Below are 22,575 nucleotides of genomic sequence, written 5' to 3'. Positions count from 1 at the left end.
GTTTTGCAAAGCATTGCTTGCCACTCTGAATGGAATAAAAACATAAAATAAGGTTTCAGATCAAATAATCTGTTTAAAACATTAGTAATAACATTATGTTTTAAGAGCTCCCAGTGTATTGTAACAGCAACATATATTGATTAGTGTGACTCTTCTGGTGAATGTTATATATATGTAAAATGTTTTAAAATGCTTATCACAATTTAATTCATAAATACAGCAAAACCATCTTTAGCAAATGTCCTTTAACTATTTAACCCCTCATCCTAGCACTTACTTTAACCCTAATTTCATGGCAAATTGTCAAAATCTCCTCCCAGCTAATAAAAATAACCAGAAAAAGGAGGGGGGATGGGACTGATATTATCTGCAAGTGTATTTTATTATCATACTAAATAAGAGTCTGCCAAGCCTATCAAGATACTTTGCAAGAAATGTGTCTTCTTTAGCGTTATTTGTGTCACTTAGCCGGACATATAAGAAAAGGATTTATTGAGAATGACAAGTTATACAAAGTTATCTGACACATTTACTGTATTTTCATTGTTGACTATTATGACAGTTCTTCTCATGTGAGTCGGATTTAACCTGGTCAGTTAAAGGATCTATCATCAAATGTACAATATTTAAAAACAAATGTGTTACATTGAATGCAAATAGATGACAATCTTAAGAGATAAGATAAATGACATTTTCAGTACATACTGTATGTGTGAGTTAACCTGCCTTATAACAATATAATTATTGCTTGATGAAGTCAACTTACATTATTTTAAACTACCCATTTATGTGGATATTTCACTTCTTTTGTATAAGTAACACAATATGTCAGAAGGATTTCAGCCCTATAAAATGTATTTCAGTAAAATAATTCATGCAACTGCAATGAATCAGTCACACTCTTTATTCAAATACCAGTCACCAAGATGTTAATTTAACAGCCTTATCGCTAGGTGCATAGGATTATGGATAAGGTTGGGTAGCATTGCGTCACCTTAATCAATACATGTATGCTACTGGTGTAGAAAGTCAAGTACTGTAATGAAACTGGTCTTGAAGGTAGGAAACTAGATAATTAGGAATTACAAACAACATACGTCATAATTACCATAATCTTGTAAAATCAGACTGATCATGTGCTCCGCCCCAGCAAAAAATGAAAAGCTAAGACATAGTATATTTTCTTTCTAATGTTTGAGAAATTATAAGATTGAGAAGACTATTTGATAAGCATGTTATTCAATACACTTCTCTTCTCTAACCAAGAAAACCATGTATATATATATATATGTACACACACATGCTGTATAAATGACAACAAATACAACTATAACAAAATTGTACACAGTGTTGCGTTGAATTGCAAAATATTATGCATTCTTAAAAAATACATTGTATATGCCTATTTCATGTCCATTCAAAGTCTTGTGCATACTATACTCAAATTAAGCCATGATGACTATCTCTCATACAAAAACTATTAAACGTTACTATGTTTACAAGCTACAGATTCCAACTTCAATGAATGTACTGTATGTAATAAACTCAATTTATCCCATAGACAGTTATTAGTTATATCCAGTGGCAGATTTCCCATTAGGCCCATTAAGCCCGGGCCTAGTGCAGGAAAATTTGGGGGCGGCAAAAATGTCCGTCCCCACATACATTTGCCGCGCTCTTTGGCCTATCGGGCCTGATGGGAAGGCACTTACATGTGGTACCCACTTCCTTGCTGATGCCCTCCTTCTCCATTCGAATCCCAGCATCAAATGACGTAATTATGTCACATTACCATGGCAACGTGGCACGTGTGACGTCACATTGGTGACATTCATGGCGTCATTTTACACTGGCATTTGAATGGAGAGGGAGGACGGCAGCAAGGAGACAGATGTCCCGTGTAAGTGTCATGGGGCGGTGGATTTCCAAAGAATAGTTTGTAGTGTCATTACAAAAGCAGGGGGACGGATTTACTTTGATGGTCTCCTGGCCCTGGTCTGAGGAAATGCTGATTCATCGTACTGTAGGCTGTGAGTGACGCCTTACTGTATATATGATTTGAAAGTAAGGCAGACTGTTACACATGTATACTCATTACAAATGTATATTCTAATATGGAAACTGTAAGTATAGAATTACCTGAAGTTGCAGCAGAAGATCATTACTGTCAAGATAATTCTAATTGAGAACAAATTAATTGTGTTATTCAAAGAGACCCCAAGGGAAATGTATTATCTGTATGTCTCTTGGTGCATAGTAACAATAATACATGTTGTGCTTGTATCAATACAATAATACATGTTGTGCTTGCATCTGCATAAAAATTGTACTGAGGTTCTGTATCGTCAGTCTGGGTATAAGCTTTAAAACAAGGTGATAAGCATAACTAATTGCACCCCATTTCTTATATTTATACTAAAAGGACAAAAAAAGCGTTTGTTTATTTTTTTAAAATCAAGTCAAGATTTATTTAATAAAAAAAAAATTGTAAAATAAAAATTGATTTGTAAATTATAAGGTGCAGGTAATCCATGTGCCTTATGTCACAAGACCAGATCACCCCCTGGCTGCCAGGCAATGTATTGCAAATCAATTCCAATGGGGTTAGACTTGACGAAGGGAGTTACAGTATGTGGTCTAAAAAGCTCACGTATAGGAACATCTCCAAAGTACCCCAGCCTGCAAATAATGCTCATATTATCCTGGAAATGACTCATAACAGTGACTAGCAAAGACATACACCAACAATCACATTAGTATTCTCGAGTAAAGAAATATACAAAATTAAGATGCACCCTGCCCTGGATTTAAGAAACAATGAAAAAATGCATTGAATTTTAAATGCTCAATTATAGATGTTTCGACAGGGATCCCATTGGTTCTTAAAAGGACTTGTCAATAATTGAATGGATTCACAGTGTGTATAAAAGCAGCACTATCAGGCATAGCTCATAAACCTGCACCAGTCTAGATCTTCACCCCTACTGCAGATTATAACTAGAGCAATCATGTCTGGAACAAAGGGTGGTGCACAAAAGCCTGACCAAAGCCAAGTTACTAACGGTAAGTAATTATTAATGATAGTAATAGAGTTACATGGAATTTACTAGTTGGTGCCTCTTTTATACTGTACATGCAAAAGGCTGGACTGAATAACATGTTGTCAGAGATGTTCTTAGCTGCATATAGGTCTTCCAAAGACATTTTGGTAAAACATAAATAATGGTAGAAAGAGGATAGTTGTAATCTACATAGTTCTTTATGGCGTTGCTATTTCATTGAGCAGGGAGATACTTAGAGATCATTTGAATGTCAAGTAAACTGTTCCAAATGTATCACCATAAAGAGAATTATTTTCTGAAACTCTAAGTATAGAATAAACTGATGTTTCTGCAGAATATCATAACAGCCAAGATTATTTTAAAAAAAGGTTTATTTAAAGAGAATCCAACGGAAATGTATAGAACTATATGAGTTTTGTTGAACAAATTTGTTAATCCATGCCAGGTTCCAAGCAATGTCCAAAAATCCCAATATAGGAAAATCTGCATGGTCAATCAGATCTTAATCCTGTTGTTTACGAGAGGGCCTGTAATTCATTGTGCAGCAATATGCACAGTCACACTGTTTGTGTTTTGTCTCTTTCCAGTAAGCCCAATAAAGTATAAAACAATGCATCAATACACTTATTACTATAGGGGGAACAACAGTCATTTAAACCTGGAGCATAAAATGGAAAGGAAAGAATGACTGTAGAGACCATGATGATGTTTTTTATGGATAAAGTTGATTAAGTTAAACACTGCTCATTTGAACCAGCGATCTCCTTCCCATCACTGCCTTCTCCTTGTCTGTAATTGTATGAGAGGGTTCTGACTTTTTCCAAATGGGATTTTAGAAAATAAATACATTTTATATATAAATATATTATTGTGCAATATAAATATATATATATATATATATATGCAAATATAGCTGTATGCTCATCTGCATGTCTTAGGCAGGTCTGCAACCCCGCCTTTCCCCATCATCACCCAGCATACAGCACTTCCACTGCAGCAAGGGATTCTGGGAAATGACATGTAAATGAGCACACAGTGTCACTTTTTGCCTCAATAACCATTTTTAACATGGTTCCCTGGCTGTGCTCAAAGCTGTGACCATGCAGCAAGCTTAAGCCTATAGGGAACCATGTTAAAAATGGTTATTGAGGCAAAAAGTGACACTGTGTGCTCATTTGCATGTCATTTCCCAGAATCCCTTGCTGCAGTGGAAGTGCTGTATGCTGGGTGATGATGGGGAAAGGCGGGGTTGCAGACGTGCCTAAGACATGCAGATGAGCATACAGCTATATTTGCATATTTGCTTTCCTGTGGAGGGTTTTTGTCACTTTTTTTACTCACCATAACTTAACTATATATATATATATATATATATATATATATATATATATATATATATATATATATATATATATTGCACAATACTTTAGGTACAATAGGGGTGGGCACCTTCTCTGGTGTTTTGCTTGTAAAATGTTATCATTTTATAATTGTGCATTTGTAAGAAATATTATGGGAAACAAATATTTATATCAGGTCATACTGTACCTGTTAACTATCTCCAGGTCAGTACTGTGATCATGACACAGTCCTGAATTCGGTGTCAATTTGCTGACTGTTTGCCACTTTGCTTTATCAGAGTAAGATCTGTAGAAAGATTATTATCATACTGTTAAGATGTAGATACATGGAAAATATGCTCCATTTATGTCAACTTCCATACACTGAAATCGGTAAGATTTGGGGGTTTAAAATTGGAACTGACTTTGAATCAATGAGAACTGACAGATCTGCAGGACCACATACAGCTGTTTTTTGGATTCACAAAATTTCCAGTACATCAGAGGCGAACATTATCTATGCATTTCTCTGTGTAACTCCTTTTAATGCATAATTAATACAAAACCCTCATAGTGGGAGATTTCTGTTTTAAATAAGCGTTCTTAGTATGATTTTTTGGCTGAAATTTCCTACAATTAAAAGTTATCAATGTACTGTATCTCAGCCATCACTTTAAATTATACTTCTATTTCTCATCAGCTCCCGTTGACCAATGTCACGGAAATCAAACCAGTGGAGGTACCGGAACTCAAAGCACTGAAGGTCATAGGTGTCAAACTAGTGGAGGTACCGGAACACAAACCAGTGGAGGTACCGGAACGCAAACCAGTGGAGGTACCGGAACGCAAACCAGTGGATGTTCCGGAACTCAAACCAGTGGAGGTACCGGAACTCAAACCAGTGGAGGTACCGGAACTCAAACCAGTGGAGGTCAAGTGAGCCATGGAAGTGGAGTCAAGAAATGAGGATCCCAATGCTGGACAAATAATCCCTCTGAATCATTGTACAGTATAGTGTGCTGACCTAAATGATTCAAAATTCTATTAACTTAACTGTTACATTACTTCTCAAGAGATCAGCGTTTACAAACCCTTCAACATGTCTGATTAAACATATTGAAATAAACGGATTAAAGCATCTGCAATCTGAGTTGTGTTGTAGAGTTTTTAGAATGTATATTATCATTGATTTAAAGGAAAGGTATAGGGGCCTATGCAGAAAGGTCTGATAAGTCAGTTATCGGCAGCTTATCGGCAAAAAATTGCAGGAAATTTTTTTATCATACACGCGCCGAGAAGACACATTTCGGCACTTATCGGCAGTTTCTCAAACTCGCTCAATTCTTGTAGCCCCGATCAGCTTATCGCGGCTAATCGCCGCTCTTGAATTGAGATTTCCTCTCAAAATCATCCCGCCAAAAAAAGTTGTCAAGAAGGTGGTGAGAAGCTGCCGAGAAGCAGCGAGACAGCACTTAGCAGAAAAATGCATTTTTCCTGCATCGGATTGATGCCGGGAGACTCCGGTTCTGATATCCATTAATATCAGCATCAATCAGATTACCTTCGCGGCTAACTGCTAAGGCAATGAAGGGGTTAATCACCAGTGTCATGCTTATTGTTAAGGTGGTATTTGGCCCTTGGTGGGTGTTTAGGTCTTTCGGATGGTTACGGCTGGACTTAACCCCTTCATTACCATAACGGTTAATACCGCTAAGGTAATGAAGGGGTTAACCCCTCCCGCTACCCACCCAGTAAGTCTAAACATACATCCTTGGGGCTACTACACCCTTCACCCATCCCTGCTACCCAAAATAAACCAAAATACACACAACAGCCTTACTACCCACCTTCTAGGCCCCAAATAACCATTACAGTATGTAATAAACACCAATACACAACCCACCCACCCCGTGTGCTCCCACATAAAACCATTATTTCTTTTTTAGACACAAGATTAATATTACAGGCGGGGGGGAGGTCCCCCGGGTGGTCCCCGTGGTTGTCCGTGGGCCCCACAGGGCAAAGTGGTTCCCATGGGAGTATGGAGGGCCTTTAGGTTGTTAAATCATACCACTAGCCAAAAAATACATTTATTACCTAAAAGCAGTAACCAACACAACAATTTATTCATACAACCAATAGGCAAAACATTAATTCAAACCAGTAGCCACCAAAATACATCATTAAATAAAATCGCTAACCAATCTGTAAAAATATAAAAAACAAGCCATCACAATGCAAATAAATTAAATCTAAACGATACACAGACATAGAGAATATGACAGTCAATAGAAGAAATGCATTTGGCCAAAAATGCATTGGTTACCACTGTTTTCATCTGTACCCTAAACAGGCACAGATCAATACATTAGCAGTCAATGGGCAATGAAAAACATAAAAAAAAGACAAATCCAATCAAAAAACCCGTAAAAGTAAAAGTACTGCACCGACACACTTTATTCGAGCAAATACCCAGTATGTACCTGGCAGATACCTGGAATGCGCCGCTCCTCACCTCTGACAAGCCCCGTTGCGTTTGCCTTCCCAGCCTGGGTTCATGCCTGGCTGACGGGCGGCTGATCTGTTAAATGATAATGATTAGGATTTAATAGGCTGCAATGCTTCGCGTGTCTACCAGATGGCATAAATTCATGAATTGTAATGCAGTATATATATATATACTGTGCAGTATTGCAGCCAGCGGGAATAAAATGCTTCAATCCCTGCATGGAAAATACCTCAATGCACTCGGGCAGAAAACAGTCACAAACCTCAATACACCCGGGTATACCCGAATTCGTGGGACTAGCCGAGCTCGAATAAAGTGTGTCGCCAGTGTACATACATTCAATATTTATCTTACCTTAAGAAGCGTTAGACCTTTGATTCCAGGTGAATCAAGAAGCTCTTGTACGATGACATCATAAAACACAATCCAACGCCATCCACCGTGAAGATCCAGAACAGGTAACCAAATTCTTCTTTCTTTAATCTTCCATCATCTTCTTACTTCATCTGTGATTATTTCTTGATTATGTAATTCATTGCATAGTGTTTTCAATTATTTTATTGAATGCCTAGTGGTTTTATTTCTTTAATTGATTGGTTAGTGGTTTTATTTATTTTTTGATTGGCTAGTGCTTTTATTTCTTTAATTGATTGGCTAGTGGGTTTATTTAGTTAATTGTTTGGTTGTCTAGTGCTTTTAATTTTTGTTTCTGGGTTTTTAAGTGCTTGTTGTATATGTTTTATTCTTGTGTATTTTGGACATTCATGCTTTTGTATTAGGATGACCATTGACTGCTACAGTAGCTTATCATGCCCATATTATATGGGTATGATGTGCTACTATGCCACTCAATGGGTACAGGGTCAGCATAGTGGGTCCGTGGGTGGTTAGTCCTCCCGGGTGGGCAGTGGGGGAGGGTGGGTTAACCCCTAATTATTATAGTGGTTATTAACCAGCTAATGCGATTAAGAGGTTAGTGGCCATTAGATTGTATTTTTATGTATTTTTGCTGGCATCGGAGGACATGGCCCTGCAGTATGCTGACGAGGACACCCTTCATAATGGCAGGGGTAAGTAGAACGGTTTTTATTTATTTTATTTATGCTGGCTGGCTAATGTTTTGTTTAATAAAGGGCAAATAATCTATTATCCATAACTGAATAATAGTTATTTTGCACATTACTGTACTGTATATATTTGGGGGTGGAGGTGTATTTATTGAAATGTAGGCCATCTTAATTTTTTTTTAACACCACGAATGGTACTGCAGGCCAGCGGGGACCGACGGGGACCACTGAGGACACTTGTGCACCTGTTGGGATCACCCGGGGACCCCTGCCGGCCTATGTTATCAATCGTGTACTCAAATACACTGGCGACACACTTTATTCGAGCTCGGCTAGTCCCACGAATTCGGGTATACCCGGGTGTATTGAGGTTTGTGACTGTTTTCTGCCCGAGTGCATTGAGGTATTTTCCAGGCAGGGATTGAAGCATTTTATTCCCGCTGGCTGCAATACTGCACAGTATATATATATTTACTGCATTACAATTCATGAATTTATGCCATCTGGTAGACATGCGAAGCATTGCAGCCTATTAAATCCTAATCATTATCATTTAACAGATCAGCCGCCCGTCAGCCAGGCATGAACCATGGCTGGGAAGGCAAACGCAACGGGGCTTGTCAGAGGTGAGGAGCGGCGCATTCCAGGTATCTGCCAGGTACATACTGGGTATTTGCTCGAATAAAGTGTGTCGGTGCAGTAAATAAATAATGGTTTTATGTGGGGGAACAAGGGGTGGGTTGTGTATTGGTTTTTACTACATATTTTATTTTCTTACTAGTGTAAATGAGCAGGGTCTCCAGAGCAGAACCTTGTTGATTTGAGGTCCGGGAACCCCCTGCTGCCCGAGATACAGGACCCATTATAGTGTGCCGGTATCTCCTATGCATGTATATGTCCCGCATCACGTGACCGGGACATTTCAATGCATAATAGATACTGGCACCCCATAACGGGGCCTGTATCTCGGGAAGCAGGGGGTCCCCGGACCTGAAATGAACATGGTTCTGCTCCGGAGACCAATTGCTCATCGACACTAGTAAGAAAATTTAAATTAAAATATTTTTATTTTGGCCGAGATATGCACAGAGAGAGAGACGTCTCTCTCTCTCTATTCAGCAGAATCAACTCGCCAGGTGAGTCCTTTTTGGAGGGCAGATCATCTCTGCGCCAGCTACGCGCCATTTGTTCAAATGTTGCTATCACTGGTATTTGGGGCTTTCTGCATACTGGGATAGCAACTCTGTATAACTGGCGATTTAAATTTGATGGCGATTTTTTAATGACTGCTTATAACATAGGTCCCGATAGTATATGTAGCCAGGTCCCCCTCTGTGCGTGTGGTGTGGTCGATGCAGGCGCACGCCGGTTCGGCGATCGTGTCACCAGAGGCTCCGGCGGTTGCAAATAGAGCGCGCTATCTTGTGGAAACTCGCGCATGCGCAGACGAGCGGCGGCCATTACATGTCGCGCATGCGCAGTGGGGAAGCGCGTGAAGGCTGGACAATCAGGGAAGGCTCTTGGAAGGGACTACAAGTCCCATGAGCCTTAGGAGCGCCCCACTTGATGCCAGGGAGCCAATAGGGCTGGAGAGATCCTTGGAAGCAGGATAAGGATGTGAGTCACAGAGAGCATGCAGGCAGAGTGTGACAGGCAGAGATAGGTGACAGAGGTGCAGAGAGGCAAGTAGCCTCTGCAGTAGGCCAGCAAAAAACCCCTATGCCCGAGATAGGCCCTAAGTCAGTGTGTTAGTTTGTGGCTGCTATAGGGACATGCCCTAGCATAGGGAACGGATCTTCTTAGCACTTTAGTACAGTTAGGGACACAGCAGATGCTGAAATCCCTGAGTAGAGGTCTGGGACCAGGCCTCACCAAAAAGAACCAGAGAGAAATTACCCGGGTGGGATCACCCCTGACGACGTCGTGGAGGAGAGTGGATCGACGGATCCTTTTTGATGTTTCAACGGACCGGGTGTTGTCACACCCGGCAGGTATAGTCAACAAGTGCACCAAAATAACCGGTACAAACACAGGCACTGATCACGCCTATAAGGGTGGTCTCTTTGGGGACACTGTGGGTTTAGTTACCAAGGCACTATGCATTATTGTGGACATGGTGTGGGACAGGGTATTGGGGACCACTCCTCGGGAGAAAGGCCCTGCGAGGCGTGGGGCAGTTGTGCACATAGTACTTCAGATAGAGGGAGAGTTATCCTATTCTAACCCAATATACTGTCACGGTAAAAGTTCCGTTATTTTTATTACTGTGTGTGTGTTTATTATTGTGTCCTGTGAGGGGCTGCTTCCACTCTGCTGGGATCCCTCACAGGTGGAGGCGCTACACCAGAAGAAGTGCCCACCCCAGGCTCTCTGTGGCAGAGGCTGAGGCTCCTGGAGCCGACAGGTATATAGCAGCACTGGTAGCTTCCTGTGCTCTGGGGGAAACAGGGCTACATATACAAAGCAGCTTGTAGAACCAGTAGCACTGCAGAGAAAGATGTATTACCACAAGATTGCAACAGAGGGCTCTCTGTTTTCTACAGCACTTACAGTATGAACAACTAATGTTTTTCAGTTCAAGTCGTTACAGTAAATGTTTTCATGGAAATTTTAGTTAGGAAAATGCATCTGCCAGACACAAGATTTCTGTAAGAAGAACCCAAATTCATGTAACGGTGTTTCCCCCACCCAATCTCATGTTGGCCCTATCACGGGGAAACTGACTCTGGTTACGCATGGCTATAGTGTGGTGCACCTGCTGGCTTATAGGACTCCTGAGTCTCCTGCTTGGTGGTATTATGGGGAAGGTCAGGACAGGCTTCTGGGGTGGAGCCCAGTTCGTACTTACGGTGCCAGCACCTCCATCTATTGCAGGCCCCAGGATATGGGGTGGAATCCTTACAGTAGAACGTCCCTCTCAGGGATGAGATATTCCAATCACACTGCGGTCTTTATAAATCAGGAACACTTTATTCACGTCCCAGCAGCACACTGTACAGCATACACAGCCACAGCAGTACTTCTCAGGAGTTCTCCCTCAGGATAGCCCTGGCCCTGCACTCCCAGTCAAGGGCACTGAAAGCAGGCCTAGCTCTTCCCTTACTTCCTGGTGGAGTAAGGGGTATAGTCTCCCTCCACTCCCCGAAGGGAGGGCAACAAACTGACAGAGCCCTGCACAGTATGGTATGGATGACTATCCTCTTTCAAGGGGAAGAGGAACTCACTAAATACAGGAAATGCAGTTCATTAAGACAGATCCAGCAAGAGCCCGCCCCTGTCCCTTATTGAACATAAGCCTGACTGCACTACCTTCTCTGCTTCACTGATCTGCAGTGAGTGGGGAAAGCCCATGATTACTCCTGGCAACCTGCACTTATCAGGGATTATTGCACAGGAGGAGACGGAACTATAGACCCAAAACTACACAGGGCTACATTCATATCAAACTCAAATAAAATACAATAAGAACTAATAAGAAAGTGATTTTAACTTGGACTTGCTTGGAGAAAGGTAAAGTCTATATTCATATCAGTAAGTGCTTGAGCAGAGAGCAACGTATTGCAAAACAACACAGCATGTTACTGCTCATTTAGCAGTGAAGGATTTACTGTAAGAGAAAGCATGTTAACATTAATCAATTCACACACAGGGGCTTTACACACAACATCCCTCCCCCAAACACAGCCTGCACCCAAAACATACAGATCCCCTGAAACAAGACGCGTGAGTCTCATAAATAAAGGAAAAAGAGGAAACAAAGTGTACAAAAACCAACAATCCTAAGGGCAATGACCAATCAGGAATAAATGTGGGGTCAATAGCTAAAACATAACACAGATAGTGGCAGTCAAATGTATTGGTAAAATGGAACTAACACAGCGGGGGTTTCTGCGTCTGAATGGGACTAGTGCTGTGAATGCTTCTGCATCTGTCTGTAAGAGACGCACACTAAGGGGCCTATTCTAGTAGCCTTGATAAAATCTCTCGCTTGACAAGTTACGCCAGAGGTTTTGTCAGTTTAGTTATCACGGTATTCAGAAAAACTCTGAAGCTCTGCTATAGCAAAATGACCAAAACTTACAATGAGCAGCAATGTAATCTCGGGCTCTAACAAAAGTTCTCACCCGCGCGATTGCAGCGATGTGGCCTAGCAGCATAGAGAGCTGCACAGAGAGAGCCACCTCTCCGTGCACAAATCTCACGATCGCAGGTTTTTAATAAAATTTGTAATACGTGCACATTAGCAGGGGGTCTCCGGAGCAGAACTGCATTGATTTAAGGTCCGGGGACCCCCTGCTTCCAGAGATACAGGTGCCATTATGGGGTGCTGGTATCTCCTATGGATTTAAATGTCCCTGTCACATGTTCGTGGGCATTTAACTGCAAAGGAGACACCGGAAACCCCATAACGGGTCCTGTATCTCAGGAAGCAGGGGGACCCCGGACCTTAAAACAAGGCGATTCTGCTCCAGAGACCCCCTGCTCATGTACACAAGTATACATATTTTTTATTAAAACATCTTCATTACCTTAGAAGCTAGCCTCTAAGGCAATGAAGGGGTTCAACTACAATAGCCTGGTTATTGGGTGCAAAGGGTGATAAAGGGGGTAGTAGCCCCCGGATGAGTGGTTAGGCCTGCCGGGAAGGTTGTGGGAGGAGCTGTGGAAACCACTATGGTAATGAAGGGGTTAACCAGTCCTGCTACCTACCTGGTAGGTTAAAACACCCATCCTTGGGGCAAATACCCCCTTCACCCAAACCCTCTACCCCCAAGAAACAAAAATAAATATAACACCATAACAACCCTAATACCCACCTCCTCTACCCCCAACAACCCCCCCCCAACGCATACAGCACAGTAATGGGCACAATTACTATTATCCAGATATGGATAATAGCTCATTTGCCCATTCTAAATCAAACATTCTAAATCAAACATTAGCCATCCAGCAAAAATAAAGTAAATACAACTTGCACTTTCCCCTGCCATGATGAAGGGTGTCCTCACCACTATAGTCCAGGTCCATGTCCTCCGTTGGCAACAAGAGTACAATAAAAATACAATCTAATGGCCCCTAGCCCCTTAATCCCCCTAGCGGTTAATAACCGCTAAAGTTATTAAGGGATTAACCACCGGGAGGCCTAACCACCCACCCCGGGGCTACTATACCTACCCTTTATCCATTGATTGGCACAGTGGTACATCATCCCCATATAATATGGGCATGATAAGCCACTATAGCAGTCAATGGACAACCTATAACAAAAATCATCAAGCACAACAATACACAACAATTAAAGAAATAAACAAGCACCTAAACACCACAAGAATAAAATAAACTTAAAAGCCTCAACTACACATCAATAAAATTATTCTAACACCAAAACAGCAAAAGAATACAAATTATGCTATCTCAAAATACTAGAATACAATTACATAAATACCTAACCAACAAAACAATTAAAGAAATAAAACCGCTAACCAATCCTAAAATGTAATAAAAGCAAGCTATCCAAATACCAAACAATTTAGTGAAAACAATAAACAGAAATATAAAATATAACAATCAATTCAAAACAAGTGTAACCCAGTGCCCATGGTTATGTGCTTCCAGGCCAGGCATGTAAGTCTTGGTAAGTGCAGGCCGTGTTTGGGTTAAATCCCTTTCACATGGGCCAGGTTGGGAGTCTGTTAGCACACTGGATAATTTGTTGCCATAGCCAGGTGCAGGCTGGATGGCAGTTGGGAGCGTCATACCTGGGGGGTGTTACTGGGTCACACATAGGGTGGTGTTATAGTCGTCCCTCATCTAACACCTGCCCAGTTTGGGTCAGGGTTACTATCCCCTCCCCAGGTATATAAGATGCGCCTTACCCAAATGTAGTAGTTGATTCAAGGATGTAGCCTGCTCCTTAGAGAGTGAGGCGGTGTCCCCAATTGGGATGCCTAGTCAGGGAAGTAACCATATGCATGATGAGAGGGAAGATGTTCCATGACTTTGGGGTGTATACAGTACCTCTCTGGCACAAGAAGGAATCGAGTCTGGCCTGCCAAATAAAGGGTGAACCGTTCCTGGCCTCTGTGTGGTTACTGAAAAAGGGTTCCAGTAGGGACTACTCTCTGCCTCTGGCAGCTCCCTACAGGATAGAGGTGCTGTACCGGAGAACTACCAGCCTGTCCCATTGAAACTCCCACTACCATCCGCGGAGACTCAAGCTTCCTGGACTACAGCAGGTGAGCTAACCAGCACCAGATACGCACATAACATAGAAATCTCCCATAGGGGGCTGGAGGGGTGGGGGGAAAAGGTGTTACCCAAGCATTTGCCAAAAAATGCATTCCTGTAACTGTATTTATCTGTACCATAAAGGGGCACAGATTACTACATTTGCAGTCAATGGGCAAAAACATAAAAAGAAATAAATACAATAAAAAATCTGAAAAAAGACATTGACATACATTTAATATATGTTTACCTTTAGAAGTCTTCACCCTCCGATTCCCGGCATTTCAGGAAGCTCTCGACCCATGACATCATCCACTGCAATCCACCTCCATCCTCTGCAAAGATCAGCATCAGGTTAAAACAATCTTCTTTCTTTCACCTTCTTCTATCTTCTGTCATTCTTTTCTTCTATCTTCTTTTCTTTCAATCCAAACCCAATAGTAAAACCAAAAGGCTGTTGACTCGTCGACATTTTCAGCTAAAATGAGATTGAACAGGCCTTACATAGGCCCTGTGACATCACATTTTAGGGTCAGATGGTACAGCTGCAATCCGATTGGAATCCATGTGACCGGCTTTTAATTTTTTTTTAAAGGATGTGACGTCATCTCCAAGCGAGGTACAGGAACCAATGGGATTGTCTTCAATCACATTGACTGTAATACCATGTGATAACAGCCATGGGGTTTTAAGGATGTGACTTAGCTCCCTTGAAGATGACATCACATCCTTTAAAAAAAAGGATGGCTTTATATAGGGCCTGCTCCATCTCATTTTAGCTGAAGATGTCGACGAGTCAACATCTGTTTTGGTTTTACTGTTGGGTTTGGATTGAAAGAAAAGAAGATAGAAGAAAAGAAAAAAAGAATGACAGAAGAAGATAGAAGAAGGTGAAAGAAGATGGAATATTTGATTACCTGATGCTGATCCTCGCAGAGGATGGAGGCAGAGTGAAGTGGATGATGTCGCGGGTCAAGGGCCTGCGGGTCCTGATACGCCTCGGATTTGGAGGGTGAAAACTTCTAAAGGCAAGACAAATATTGAATGTATGTAATTGTCTTTTTTCAGGTTTTTTTATTGTATATATTCATTTGTATGTTTTTCATTACCCATGGACTGCTAATGTATTAATCTGTGCATTATTATTATTATTATTATTATTATTATTCAGGTGGCGAGATGGGAATCTGCGAGTTGCAGCCGTGATGTGCATGACAAAGTATTCATTTACAATGTGTAATAATTGCAAATCAATGCAACACTGTGTTCAATCATGTTATGATTGTTTATACTGTCCCACTTCCAGTATCTGCCAGATGGGCCCCACAGAGCCGAAAGGCTTGGGGCATTTGTCCTGGGTCTGTTCCCCCTGTCTGGGGCACAGAATGCAGAATTATTTATTATTATTTTGCAGAATAGAAAAAAGTAGATCCCACCTCTTGAATCGCAGAAACCTTTCCCATAACGTCTCCCTTGTAATGTCTTAGATCAGGCCTGCACAACATACGGCCCGCGAGCCGCATGTGGCCCGCCTGGACTCCCTGTGCGGCCCGCGATGCCCTCCCCCCCCCCCCAGCCCGCTCTGCAGACACAGGAGGGAAGGAGCGCCAGCATTTTGACACGCTCCCTACCCCCTCCTGAGCCCACTCTGCTGAGCGCTAGCATTGTGATGCCCCCCCCCCCCCAACCCCCTCTGCCTATTAGGGAAGGATCGGCAGCAGTTTGATGTGATCCCCTGCAGGCAGAGAGGAGAGAAGGAGCAGAGCTGAGGCCGGTCTGACTGCAGAGGGTGGGGGTGGGGTTAGTGACAGCGGAGCCTGTTAGTGAGAGCAGGAAGTGAGGTGCCTTCTGCCAGGGCCCAAGATGGCTTCCCCCCCTCCAGCCATGCTCCACAGTGAAAGGTAGGACACCCCCCCCCTGCAGCTGCTCCTCAGAGCTAGTGTCAGTGTGTCAGTGTGTCAGTGTGTCAGTGGCAGAGTGGCAGTGTGGCAGTGTGGCAGTGGCAGTGTGTCAGTGTGGCAGTGGCAGTGTGGCAGTGTCGATGTGGTAGTGTCAGTGGCAGTGTGGCAGTGTGGCAGTGTGGCAGTGTGGCAGTGTGGCAGTGGCAGTGTGGCAGTGTGGCAGTGTGGCAGTGTGGCAGTGGCAGTGTGGCAGTGTGGCAGTGTAGCAGTGTGTCAGTGTGCCAGTGTCAGTGTGGCCGTGGCAGTGTGTCTGCGTGGCAGTGTGTCAGTGTGGCTGTGTCAGTGTGGCTGTGTCAGTGTGGCTGTGGAAGTGTGGCAGTGTGGCAGTGGCAGTGTGGCAGTGTGGCAGTGACAGTGTGGCAGTGGCAGTGTGGCAGTGGCAGTGGCAGTGTGGCAGTGGCAGTGTGGCAGTGGCTGTGTGGCAGTGGCAGTGTGTCTGTGTGGCAGTGTGGCAGTGTCAGTGTGGCAGTGTCAGTGTGGCAGTGTCAGTGTGGCAGTGGCAGTGTAGCAGTGTCAGTGTGGCAGTGGCAGTGTGGCAGTGGCAGTGTGTCAGTCGCATTGGCAGTGTGGCAGTGTCATTGTGGCAGTGGCAGTGGCAGTGTGTCAGTGTGTCAGTGTCAGTGTTTCAGTGGCAGTGTGTCTGTGTGGCAGTGTGTCAGTGTGGCATTGTCAGTGTGACAGTGTGTCAGTGTCCGTGTGGCAGTGTCATTGTGGCAGTGGCAGTGGCTGTGTCAGTGTGTCAGTGTGTCAGTGTGTCAGTGGCAGTGTGTCAGTGGCTGTGTGGCAGTGGCAGTGTGTCTGTGTGGCAGTGTGTCTGTGTCAGTAAGGCTGTGTCAGTGTGGCAGTGGCAGTGGCAGTGTGACAGTGTGTCAGTGTGGCAGTGTGACAGTGTGGCAGTGACAGTATGGCAGTGGCAGTATGGCAGTGCGACAGTGCCAGTGCAGGTCAGTGTCTGTGTCTGTGCAGGTCAGTGTCTGTGCAGGTCAGTGTCTGTGCCTGTGCAGGTCAGTGTCTGTGCAGGTCAGTGTCTGTGCCTGTGCAGTGTGGCAGTGGCAGTGTGGCAGTGTGGCAGTGACAGTGTGGCAGTGGCAGTGGCCGTGTGGCTGTGGCAGTGGCAGTGTGTCAGTGGCAGTGTGGCGGTGGCAGTGTGGCAGTGGCTGTGTGTCAGTGTGTCAGTAGCAGTGTGTCAGTGGCTGTGTGTCAGTGGCTGTGTGGCAGTGGCAGTGTGTCTGTGTGGCAGTGTGGCAGTGTCAGTGTGGCAGTGTCAGTGTGGCATTGTCAGTGTGACAGTGTGGCAGTGTCAGTGTGGCAGTGTCAGTGTGGCAGTGGCAGTGTCAGTGTAGCAGTGTCAGTGTGGCAGTGGCAGTGTGGCAGTGGCAGTGTGTCAGTGGCATTGGCAGTGTGGCAGTGTCACTGTGGCAGTGGCAGTGTGTCAGTGTGTCAGTGTCAGTGTGTCAGTGGCAGTGTGTCTGTGTGTCAGTGTGTCAGTGTCAGTGTGGCATTGTCAGTGTGACAGTGTGTCAGTGTCCGTGTGGCAGTGTCAGTGTTGCAGTTGCAGTGGCTGTGTGGCTGTGTGGCAGTGTGGCAGTGGCAGTGGCTGTGTCAGTGTGTCAGTGTGTCAGTGTGTCAGTGGCAGTGTGTCAGTGGCTGTGTGGCAGTGGCAGTGTGTCTGTGTGGCAGTGTGTCTGTGTCAGTCTGGCTGTGTCAGTGTGGCAGTGGCAGTGGCAGTGTGGCAGTGTCAGTATGGCAGTGTCAGTATGGCAGTGGCAGTGCGACAGTGCCAGTGCAGATCAGTGTCTGTGTCTGTGCAGGTCAGTGTCTGTGCAGGTCAGTGTCTGTGCCTGTGCAGGTCAGTGTCTGTGCAGGTCAGTGTCTGTGCCTGTGCAGGTCAGTGCCTGTGCCTGTGCAGGTCAGTGTCTGTGCAGGTCAGTGTCTGTGCAGGTCTGTGCCTGTGCAGGTCAGTGTCTGTGCCTGTGCAGGTCAGTGCCTGTGCAGGTCAGTGTCTGTGCAGGTCTGTGCCTGTGCAGGTCAGTGTCTGTGCCTGTGCAGGTCAGTGCTTGTGCAGGTCAGTGTCTGTGGCTGTGCAGGTCGGTGTCTGTGCCTGTGCAGGTTAGTGTCTGTGCCTGTGCAGGTCTGTGTCTGTGCAGGTCAGTGGCTGTGCCTGTGCAGGTCAGTGTCTCTGCCTGTACAGGTCAGTGTCTGTGCCTGTGCAGGTCAGTGTCAGTGGGTTGGGGTTTGATATGATGATGATCTGTGGGAAGGGGGGGAGAGAAGATATGATGAGGATAATGATGAGGGGTGCTGGGGGAAATATGATGATGATGATGATGATGATGATGATGATGATGATGATGATGATGATGATGATGATGATGATTTTACCCGTGCGGCCCAAATCAGTTTTCTTTGGAGCAGTTCGGCCCTTCTCACTTTACAAGTTGTGCAGGCCTGTCTTAGATTAAAGCATTTTTAGATGTTACAAACACAAAGGAATCTAATAATACAACTGTTCCAGAGCTTGTACAGCAAGCTCTGTGTTCCTTCCGTATGCGTGTGCTTCACTCTTAGTGAAGCACAGGAAAGAGAGACTGACCGGACCGTGTGACGTGACGTGGGAACTGTGCTGTAGGCTGACTGTTGTTTCCGGGTGGCTGCATACAGAAGGAACACACGCAAGCAAGCAAGCTACGACTTACACCCAAGTCCAGCGTTGGAGAGGGGAGGAACTGCCTCCGTAAAGAAACTGATATATGTCCTGAATGACATAACGTTTGTAAGTGTACATTTAGGGGGATCTGTTGTTTGTGTTTTGTGTCATTAAAAGTTTTAGATGCTGCACAATTATTCCCGTCTCTCCTTTTCCTGTAAAGATCTACATCGTACCTGCAACTCCATCTGCCACAAAATGTATGGGCTTTGATGTGCTCACTGCCAGTGCTGAAGTCGACTGATCTCTCATCCTTTTGTACCTATACTTATTGGAGAATCTAGCTGTTTCTTGTGAAGGTTGAGTAGTTGACACAGTCGTTTTATACATTTTTTAATTCATTTTATCCTTGTTACGTAACATTGTTTTCATTTAAATTATATCACTGTGAGTTTGAAGATCCACCACTGGGTGGGGCTGTTGCATTTGTTGTATTTAGAGGTGAGCGCTCCTGTCTAGTTTTCGTTTTCTTATTGTTATGTAATGAAATGTATTTTTCTGTATTTACTTCAATAGTTACGAACTGGGTATCTGGTGTATCTCCGGCAGCTGTTGTTATGTTTTGACCTTAGTACCAGTAAGTAGGTCTTTAAAGTGGATGTCCCAACTGTTTTATTTATCATTTTCATTTTTTTTTCTATTTCCCCCATTTTTTAAATACAGAATTGAAGCAGGGGGTCCCCGAAGCTGAACCCCATTAATTTCAGGTCTGGTGATCCCCTACTTCTGTAGGTACTTTCCTCCATAGGGGGTGTCAGTAGCCACTCTTGTGTTCACTGCAGCGGCCGTTATTTGAAGGAATCTCGAAATGGAATTTCGGGATATGCCTGAGATCCGCCCGAGTTGCGCCGCACCAGACTAATGGCCCGCCGGAGTAACAAGGGGTCCCTGCTGTGTGAGTCTGCCTTTATGTAATAGAAGCGCAGTAAGAGGCTGAATCAGTCACTAACTGCGCGCCTCTCACAGGCGATCGCGGGGGTTTTATTCGCATTCCAACATTACAGTAACGTAGCAGGGGGTCTCCGGAGCTGAACAAAGTTGATTTCAGCCCCGGGGACCCCCTACTTTCCGAGATACAGGCCCCGGTATTGGGCGCAGCTCTGGAGACCCCCTGCTACATTACTGTAATGTTAGAATTTTAATAAAACCCCCACGATCGCCTGTGAGAGGCGCGCAGTTAGAGTGACTGATTCAGCCTATCGTTTACTGCGCATCTATTACAGACAGGCAGACCCCAGTAGGATTCAAACAGCAGGGACCCCTGCTGTGTTACTCCGGTGGGCAATTAGTCTGAAACTGACCATCTCAGGTCCACCACGCGACACAACGCGGGATGTACCCAGGTATTTCTTAAAATAACGGCCGCTGCATCTGTATGTCCACATTTCAAAGCTGCCGGGCCCTGCCGGCCAATAAGAAGCTGTGACGTCATTGAGTGCAGCTTCCTTTTGGCCCATGTGACAAGGAAGCTGAAAACTGCAGAGAGCTTTAGGAGACACTGGCACCCCTTCTGGAGGTCTGCATCTCAGGAAGCAGGTGGTCCCTGCAGCTGAAATGAATGGGGTTTAGTTCCGGAGACCCTCTGCTTCATTCATGTATTAAATAAAATTAAAAGAATTGTAACCCTTGTTCACCCCCCACCCCCCCCCAGACACAGATGCTATATCTAGGGTGCGTGAGGGCTGGTTACATGTGCTTGAGTGGTGCATACCTGCGTGGAACAGGAGGGCCTGAGCTTCCCGCGATGTTGTTGGGGAGACAGGTCCAGGCTTCTGGGGTAATTGCCTCATTCTCTTAGTGGTGGTGCAGCGCCTCCATCTTCTATACCTTCCCAGGAGTATGGGGTAGGACCCGTACAGAAGAAAAGGACCCCGGTCCCAGGGTGGATGCTCCAGAATCACACAACAGTCTTTTAGGTAAAAGCAGTAGTCTCTCTCTTTATTGCGCACGGCAGCCTGGCAGCGTGCAGCCGCAACAACAACAGCAGTAGCAATAGTACACCGCAATGATTCCAAGGTACACAGTCTTTCACCCCTCCTCTCCTTCCCTCCAGATCGTACTCCACAGGATGGTCTGTGCGGGGCCTCACTAACCCCAGTGCCCACCTCAGAGGGTCCCCTCTGTGTTATGCCTTCCACAGAGTCAGGGGCCTGCATCTATCACTCAGGGCAGTGCTTGAAGGGGGGAAAACCCATGATTACTACTGGTGCCTGCCCTTAACAGGACTTACCCAGTAGGAGAAAGATATGTATAGCCTGTGCTGTTTACAGGGGGCTACAGAATAAAAACGACTGGGATTGTCTCTTTATCTCTTGTTAAACCCGTGTGTAATCAATCATTGATATTTTTGAGGCTCACAGCCTGGTTTAAATGTTGGGTTATTAAACATAATATAATTTTATCCATAGTGTCTGGGACCACTAGTTGTTGAGTCTCCAGGAATGGAATGCAGGAAGTTTGTTCCAGGATTCGAGTGTAATTCCCACTTGTTAGTGCTCTGACCAAGTCATGGGGTAAATATTGGCACTGAGAACTTATGAGAATGTACTGGAGTTTGTAAATACTGTATACTGTATCATCTGTTCTCGAATAGGTCTTATGTGGGCTAGAGAAGAAAGTGTCATCTCTTTGGCTTGGGTGTATTATTCGCCATGTTTAATTAGGATTTTGCCTCTGTACTTTGCTTTCAGAATGTATTCCTGCTTCTGATGATTGAGCTCTATCTATTGCATTTTCTAGGACTAAGATCATGTATCCCGCTACAATTAATTTTCCTTTTTTTTGTTTTAAAATTTTCCCTACATTTTCATAGTGTTATTGGAATATTAAATAACTTCCTTCTTTGTCGCTATTCTTTTACACCAGGATGAATCATGTCACCTGTACTTTATTTATAACTTTAAACATAGGAAGGATATCGGCTGAATTGTTTTTTGGGCAATCCTGTTCTACAACAGGGTCAGATGATAAACATGAATGACACTCAAACAAAGACAAAAGAAGCCCAAAGGCTCCCGTGGCATTAAACCCTTTAACATAAATTCAGAAAAACACTAGTTATTGGACAGTTTTTTTATATTTGATCAGTTCTGCTTTCAGGCCCACATTTGTACATTTTACTGCTACTATCTGTGTTATGTTTCAGCTATTGACCCCATATTTATTCCTGATTGGTCATTGCCTTTAGGATTGTTGTTTTTTGTACACTCTTTGTTTCCTCTTTTTTTGTAAGGGCCCGCGAGTCTTGGGTCGCGCACCTCACGGAGCAGGCCCGCCACAGCCTGCAATCAGGCGCCTCGCCGAGCCTCCTTTCCCTGGCACCTCCCGCAGCCTTGTAGATTCCGGCCATCGGACTCACCCCACGCACAGGCGCTGCGTAGCTGGAGAGACTGTCGCTGCGGGTCCCGACTCCGGTCTCCACCCCTGTGCTGTCATCGGCGGCACGCAGCGTGCATGGACGGCGCACAGGTGGTGCACGCAAACAGATAAACAGAGCCTGGCTCCCTTCTTCATACCATGTCCCTTGCAGACTCCTCCCCCACCTAACACACAACCACTTACTTCTGAGTTTCTTCCCTGCTGGCTCCCCATTGGTCCCTGGTAGTATAAATGCTCAGTCAGCCCCTTGGTAGATGGCTGAGCATAAGACTTCGTTCAGTACGAAGTGCTTACTGACTCCCTGCCTCTCTGTCTTGCTACCT

General features: G+C 44.4%; 1 long non-coding RNA gene across 1 annotated transcript; it reads left to right on the top strand.

The window, feature by feature from the left end:
• The first annotated feature begins 2,923 nt into the window (after positions 1 to 2,923).
• Positions 2,924 to 5,547, top strand: LOC142500879 (uncharacterized). The gene is made up of 2 exons (XR_012803327.1): positions 2,924 to 3,063; positions 5,103 to 5,547. It is a non-coding gene; the product is annotated as an uncharacterized LOC142500879 (long non-coding RNA).
• The last annotated feature ends 17,028 nt before the right edge of the window (positions 5,548 to 22,575 follow it).

This window comes from Ascaphus truei, chromosome 8 (assembly GCF_040206685.1).
Source record: "Ascaphus truei isolate aAscTru1 chromosome 8, aAscTru1.hap1, whole genome shotgun sequence".
Lineage (NCBI taxonomy): Eukaryota > Metazoa > Chordata > Amphibia > Anura > Ascaphidae > Ascaphus > Ascaphus truei.
This window is presented reverse-complemented; position numbering and strand designations above follow the sequence as displayed.